General features: G+C 44.6%; 1 protein-coding gene across 1 annotated transcript in view; it reads left to right on the top strand.

Annotated features, from left to right (window-relative positions):
- Positions 1-1,920: 1,920 nt before the first annotated feature.
- The window catches only part of LOC146810081 (uncharacterized), a 352,434-nt gene continuing 346,476 nt past the window's right edge, over positions 1,921-7,878 (top strand). Inside the window, exon 1 of the mRNA XM_085614940.1 lies at positions 1,921-2,507. The gene's annotated coding sequence lies outside the window, so the exon portion shown is untranslated. The remainder of the gene's footprint in view (positions 2,508-7,878) is intronic.

Here is a 7,878-nt window from a genome sequence, read left to right as displayed (position 1 = left end):
TAACACAACATCCTGGAAAACCAAACACTCTTAGGGAATGTATAATGAAATAAAGCATGTGAAATATAAATAGGAAGGACATGGATTACCTTAATATATTTCACAATTATTGTTCAGAAATTGATCAGTGTTTTGCCTACAAAGTTAAGGACATGAATCCAGGGCCTGGAAGGGACCCATTTCAATGTTTGTTTTTAATTACCACCAGGTCTGAGACCCAGATGGACCAGGCCCACTTAAAGCTCTGATATTTCAAAAGGTTTTACCTGTCTAACATAAAAAAAACAATATTGGTAAGATATTGGAAGTCTGGCAACCCTAGTGAGGATTGCTTTTGGGAGCGCACTCTCATATGGGTACTCGCAAACATTTTCCAGGGGGCCAGAAAGCTTTGTAGGTGGTGTGACCGAGGACCACCTGGACGCCAGCAGGGTGGCAGAGGGAGAGGGGCGGAAGGGGTGCAAGGTGAGTATCGGGGAAGGGAAGCATGTACATCGAAAGGCTGTATTACACAATGTGAAACCAGAAAACGTGGGATCAAACCTGGCTTCCTCGCTTGATCAATTTGTGTGATTCTAGGCAAATGTCTTATTTAACTTTACCTCTTTTTTCTTCCATACCTATATACATATATATATGTACACACAAGAGGACCTTGAAATACATGACTTGAGGATGCACACTTTTATTTAATAAACTATATTGTTGTCCATATATAATAGCAACCCAGGCCACTCAGATTGCGCACATAACAACTGACTTGCCTCCTAGTTCACGATTTGCTTGTTGCCAATGTAGGGGGAAGCATGAATGTTTCTAATTTCATGTTTGCAACTATCCCTTTAAAAAATACTTTTCAAGGCACTGATATAATCTGATATACTCAGGTGAAACACTTCTGCATGTTAATGAACTACACTTTTTGAACTTTGAAGAGACTTTATCATATTTTCACACGTTTTATGCAAGCTGTCTTTATAAATGAGGTGTTCCTAAAGTTAAGTGGTGCGGGACAGACACCTTAGCTACTTCCCGTCTTTAATTTAAGTTAACCTTTAAATTTATTCTTGCCCCTATATTTAACATCCTTCTCAATTTTAGTGCTGAGTTCGAAAAACAGCAGCCCAGTGCAGCTGTTGACCAGGGGGCCGCCTGTAAAGGTCAGGAAGGCCGCATGTGGTCCCCGGGCTGTACTGAGTATCACTACCCTAGGTGATAACTTTAGTTATGGATCTTGGGGTGCAGCCTACAGGTAATTCATGGGGGGAGGATGGTGACCAGGTAGCCATCTGGTAAACCCAATAAGTGGTCACTTGCATAGGGCAACCACATAACTCCATATCACTTGGACACTACTTTTAAAGATCTGTTTTTTGATTCAACAAAACAATGCATTCTGGGAGTTGTAGTCTTGATTCACATTGAGTCAGATGGGCCATGATTATAATATATAAAAGCAAAGTCCAGGAACTGAAAAGTGGTGGTCTGGGTGCCATCAGGTCACTCTACACTTATGCTCCGTTTCCGGCTTGGAAACGCTGCCCTGCCTGGATGAGGACTGTCATTGGAAGCCAACTTGGCTGGCTTCTTCAGTAGTGGCTTTGTTCGTGGGCCCATTGGGCCCTGCGATAAGGTCATTTCTGAGTTATGCTGGTAATGACTTCCCCAAAAAGAGGCGCTCTCTGGTGTCTGACAGTTTGCCCTCTCTGGGATCGAGGCTAGGAATTATTTTGGGGCTACCGGGAACTCTTCCTCCATAGGGGCCCATTTTGTAATTAATTTTAAAGAATAGTGCAGGTCTGTCTTAAACAAAACGTAGCAGCCGGGAGTTTCCTTGTGGTTCTCTCATTAAAAGAGTAGGGTGCCGCCTGAAGAAAAACAGTTTGATTGGCCTGCAGGCTGCCACGGTCCGTGCTGGTAAGAGCGGGGGCGTTGTTCGACATACGACCACGAGGGAAAATCAATTATTTTATTTAATTTCCCCTCGCTGTCGTATTTTGACCGCCCCACCCAGGCCTACCTACCGCTCTTACCTGCACGGACAGCGCAGGTCTCCTGACAAAATACTTTTGTCGGGCACCGTCCGTTACTACGGCATCCCGTAGTCCGTGTGCTCGCATTGAAGACATCCAAACGCCATCTGGCGCCCTCCTCTCGACCCACCTCGGAGGGCTGTTGATTGGTGTCACAGGGGTTCGTGCATAATTCACTCTGTCCGCGGATCGGCGCGTGCAGGGCGGGGCTCCTGTAAATCAGGTGCAAGCAGTGAGGCCTGCGCGCAGGCTGCGGTTTGGCGGCACCTACCAGTCCCAGTTCAACCGTTTCTTTCAGGACGACCAATGTCGGGGCAACCAAGGAGGCTTCTCCGGTGAGAGCACCGGAGTCCCACAGGCGAGGAGGAAGTCTGCCGGGGCCCGGGATAGAGCGGCGGGTGCGGAGAAAGATAGGAGGGCAGCGAGCGGATTACGGGTTTACAGACCGGAAAAGGGCATGCACTCTCGATTTAGGTGAGTTTTTCCATCTTTCGTGGACTTTTAATTATGGTATAATACTTTTGTCCAGGGTAAAAGTCGAGGGTACTCTGGGGTAGGCAGGCAGCTTCAACCCACTCTTTTCACAGAGTGGACGCCGGCCGTCTACCCTTCTGAGAGGTTGGACATAACAGAAAGAAATATGATAAACTTGTGGAGGTGTTATTTTCAGACACCAGGACTAATTCAGCAGCGCCCTCACGGTGGCTGCTTTCTTTCAGAGCTGCTAGGTGGATGTTGAGGAAAGGGCTTATCCAGTAGGTAATTTGTAAAAAAAAAAAAGTGCCGGGGCTGTCTTCAGAAGGCAGCTTGCACCAGCCCATTTCTCCTGTTAACGCTGCTTAAAACAGAACCAACTACTATCCATATAAGTGGGGAGAGGATGTGGCATAATGGCCAGAGCTGCCGACTTCTGTGCTGGGGAACCAGGTTCGAATTTCGGCGTGGACTCAACATCCTATGATTCTAGGCAAATCAATTTATTTCCCCGTGCCTACCAAAAATAAATGTGTCCTTAACTGGTTTTCATGAAAAGTGTTGAGGAATAAGTGCTGGTGATGCTGGCTCAAATTAAGGGCTGGTTTTATCAGATTCCATCTGGACCATAACAAAGATGGAAGTTAAGGGGCCATCAGGCCTCCTTGTTGGAGTATCGTGTCTGGGAACTATCAGGAGCCTTACACAAATTCAGTGGAAGGGAAACAAAGGTGCACCGGTTATCACTTCACAGGTACTTAAGAGAGGCATGCTTTTGACATAGTACAGACCCTGTATATAAGAGATATGCATGCACTATAAGAATATCTGATTTGTTGGTCTGTCCCAGTATTTACACAGATAGCAATTTAGATATATATCTAAATATACTATCCTTTCTGAAAAATTCATCCCAATGGAGGGTGTCAGAGCGCTTTACATCACACATACACATTGGCAATAATTCATATGGTGTAAATCAATGTGCAGGATGTGTTGCATAAGACAGTGAGGGTTTTAGAGTGTAGGAGCTACATGTCCCCCATAGCAAACTGTGCTATATTAGGATTACAGTTTATGTACTGCAAGTAACAAAAGGATCTCTGTTAAACAGTAACCAACTTACCCATTTACATAAAATAAAAATCAGTTATCTGCGTGCTACATAATGTGCTTTGTAGGAAACATATTAACCCTCTACGCTACTTTGATTTAAAAAGTGGAATTAGACAAAACACAGATCTCTCCTGCAGATACCTTAACGTCCAGAGTTGTCCAACCATTATTATCATTCCCTGAGATTTAGTTGGCGGCTGCAGCAGATGACGTAACCTAGTAAGATATTTTCAACTGACTCCAAGAACTTCAGGCCCATCTGCCTGCTTCTATTCGCAGACAAAGTCATCGAAAAGGCTATCAACACCCACCTAGCGAACTTCATCGAAGCCAGCAACTTCCTGGATATCTCCCAATCTGAAATCTACAGCACCAAGACTGCCATTCTTGCCGCCACCGACGACATCCGTTCCCTCCTTGACCAGGTCCAAACGGCAGCCCTCGTCGTCCTGGACCTCTCAGCTGCCTTCAACACCGTATCCTACCGCACACTAGCCACCAGACTACACAATGCCGGCATCCGCGGAAAGGCCTTTGATTGGATATGCTTATTTCTCACAGTTAGAACTCCTGCCTTTCCTCTCGGAACCAACAGAGACAAGATGTGGAGTACCTCAGCCGCATATTCTTCAACATCTACATGGCCCCCCTTGCAACCATCATCAGAAACCACGGGCTCAACCTAGTCTCCTATGTCAACGACACCCAATTCATCCTTTTCCCTCAGCAAAGAACCCAACATCACCAGGTACAACTTCCAAGAAGGGATGAAAGTTGTCGTTACATGGATGAAGAAGAGCTGCCTGAAACTCAACTCCGAGAAAACAAAAGTCCTCCTCCTTGGCTCCACCCCATCCATGTGGGACGACAGCTGGTGGCCCCCGCCCTCTGAAACCACCCCACTGCGATGGACCAGGCTTGAAACCTTGTCATTATACTAGACTCGGCACTCCCGATGAACCACCAGATGAAAGTCGTATCCTCAGCCTGCTTCAACACCCTCTGCATACTCCGAAAAACGTTCAGATGGATCCCACCCGAATCCAGAAAAACGGTCAAGCACGCCCTTATCAGTAGCCGACTGGACTCCGGCAACGCTCTGTCTGAATCAACAAGAAACTACTTCACAAGCTCCAGAATGCCGCAGCCAGACTGGTCCTAGACATCACCGCCACCACCACATCACTGAACACCTCCGGGATCTCCACTGGCTCCCAATCGAAAGAAGAATAACCTTCAAACTCCTCACTCGCGCTTACAAGGCCCTCCACAACATCAGACCAGCATACCTAAACGACCGTCTCTCCTTCCACGCACCCAAGAGACAGCTCTGATTAGCAGACCTCTCTGGCCACCATCCCACGCATCTACAAGACGAGAATGGGAGGAAAGTCCTTCTCCTACCTCGCACCCAAGGCATGGAACAACCTCCTCCCTCCGGCAAACCCTCACACTGCCCCAGTTAAGGAAGGACCTCAAGACCTGGCTCTTGGGATGACCCCATTGCCTTGAGACCCTCACGGGTGAGTAGTTGCGCTATACAAACCCCTGATTGATTTGATTGAACGGTAGACTTTGCAACCAATTATGCAGAGTGTAGATTTACTGCCACATTTCTCCTTGTTGCCAATTATTTTGTGGCAGAGTTTTAAAAACTAAATGTTTATATTGAGGCCCAGACTTTGCATTGGGATTGTGTCACTTTTTTGGCACAACCAACACAAAATCTCATTTGTTAAATATCATAATGCACTCAAATGTAGTCATAATAGAGCTGCTAAGCATATGTGTGAGATCTTAAGATCTGATGTCCTTTCGTGTGATGTCCCTTCCTGTGAGATCATGGGATGTCACGTGCTGTGATGTTGCCATGATATCACTTGCAGACTCTTACTAACACCCCCTCCCCCACTTCTTTTTTTTGTTAAGAGTTGTGCTCTGCTTTTCTCCACTTAATACTTCCTCCATTCAAGTGTAAGTACATTTCCATTTTTTTCTTCAAATCTGTTTCTTAAAAGCTCTTTACTAGGTGCTCCCAAATATAGTGAATGAAAGATGAGGTTAGGCAGGAAAGATCTATACCTGTCAAATTATCTTCATTTTGTTGGTATGACTGCCTCTTCAGTTGTATTCACTGTCCTAAAAAAACAAAAATACTCCATGGAAAATAAGTGTCTTCATCATCTTGAGCACCCTGCATTGGCAAATTAACTTGTTGTTGCGAGGTGAGGAGCAAGGGAGGGCAGCTAGGGAGGCTTAGTGTGAGAAGCTGGAAAGGGCAGACCAAGGAGACCTACAGAGCATCGAGGAACCCACCCCCCATCCTGCAGCTTAAGCCGGGACTGTCCCTGCACCCAAAGGTTGGTGAAACTGGCCCCAATAAAAAATTTGTTGTTTATGGACCCCCCTTTTTCTTTTTTTGTTTTTATTTCTTTTTATTAAAATGTGCTCAGTAGACAGTACATTCTAGAGCTCGTTACATCAGATTACTATATATCTTATTTTCTGAGTCCTTGATGATACATGGATCTATACAGTAGATACTTGATATATGTTGACAATCCCTACGCTATTCCCGTTCTAAACCTCCATAGGTCTGCCAGGCTCCCCATATATTCTCCCACTTCTTTGGCTCCCCCTACTCTTGTATATAGTTTGTTCTGATTGCCTGCAATAATCCAAATCAATACTCCCCTATGTCAAGGGCCTCTTTTATTTGAAGGTTTGCAGTCAAAATATTCATATATAACTCAAATGAGAAATGCCATGATCTGGGGTGTGGACTGTCAGTATAGTTAAGTAAATAGAAATTAGGAAAATAGGGGGAAAAGTGAGACGGGGTAAAATATAAAAAATAAGCCAGAGAGGAAAAGGTAAAAAGAAAAAGTAAGTATGAGAGAAGAATGAATAGATAGACAAGGGAAAGAGACATGAAGGAGGAAAGAAATGTAAAATAAAGGAAAAAGGAAGAACAAGTGTAAGGTAGAATGGAAGGGTGAAGGATTACATGGATTGAAGGGTGATAGACTAGAAGGAAGGATGAAAGAAATCATTAGAAGGATGAAAGGACCAGTAGGTGAAAGAGGCAATGGAAGGAGGAATCGATGCAGATGGGTGAAAGGACGTAGAAAGAGAGTGAAAAGGTGGTTGGGTGAAAGGATGTATGAATATATGTGTATGTTTGTGTGTGTGTATATGTGTGAGTGTGTGTATATGTGTGTGTGTATATTATGTGTCTGTATTATATAGTGTGTGTGTGTGTGTGTGTGTGTGTGTAAAAAAATAATTGAGGGAACTTAAATTGTTTTTTATTAATTTTTTTTACTTTACTATTTTTTGGTGATAACCCTATAAAACACACAAAAACAGAACACCCTTCCCTGAACCCTAACAAACCATTTCTTCCTTTACCGCAACCCACCTCTTAACCCTAAAATTATCCTTTACTTCCTTTTACCCACTCCTTAACCCTAAAATTACCCTTACCACCCTTTACCTCTACCCAACCCTGAGCCATAAAATCACGTACCTCCTTTAAATCTACCCACCCTTTAACCCTAAAAAACAGTTACCTGCAGAGTAAAGTTTGTGAAATAAAGGAATGCTGAGAAAAGGCATGTGAAGTAAAGGCTATGCCGACTAAAACCTGCAGAATAAAGGTAACATCACCACTGTCGACTAACAATGAATCTCGTGACAGACAACGCATATGCTGTCTGCTAGGTGAGACTTAAAAATGGAGGAGGAATACAGGTTGGGGAGACCCACAGTTCGGAAAGCGGGGTGCCACCTAGCCAGTATGTTACCGACATGTTCAGTCATTTTAGCGTAAATACTGGTGCCACCGACATTTAATGTTTACAGGGTTATCTGGTAGTGGCAAGTTCATGCTCAAAACAAATATTTGCTTGAGACGCAAGTCACAACGGAGAATTTGCCATAGTCGTATGCCTTGCCTCAATGGTGCAGAACAGAAATGTGATGTGACTGGAGATCTCTTTGGGGCTGGCTGCTGCCACCTCACCTGCCTATCAAGCCGTCCTAGATGACTCATCTCTCAGTTCAACCAAACCACAGTCTGCTAACTGTTCTCATCCTCCGAAGAGTGGCAACTGCTCTTATCCTGGTTCTGACTCCAGCCTTGTTACTGCAAAGAAGTATATTTGTGCTCTGCGCACACAGTCCTGAAACTGTAGAAAAAACACAGACTAAAAGTTGAATGCCAGGGTTGCTGAATACCAAAGCTGCATAGACT

The sequence above is a fragment of the Triturus cristatus genome, chromosome 7, assembly GCF_964204655.1.
Source record: "Triturus cristatus chromosome 7, aTriCri1.1, whole genome shotgun sequence".
In the NCBI taxonomy this organism is placed as follows: Eukaryota; Metazoa; Chordata; class Amphibia; order Caudata; family Salamandridae; genus Triturus; species Triturus cristatus.
The sequence above is the reverse complement of the archived record's forward strand: the minus strand, read 5'-3'. Positions and strand labels throughout refer to the sequence as shown.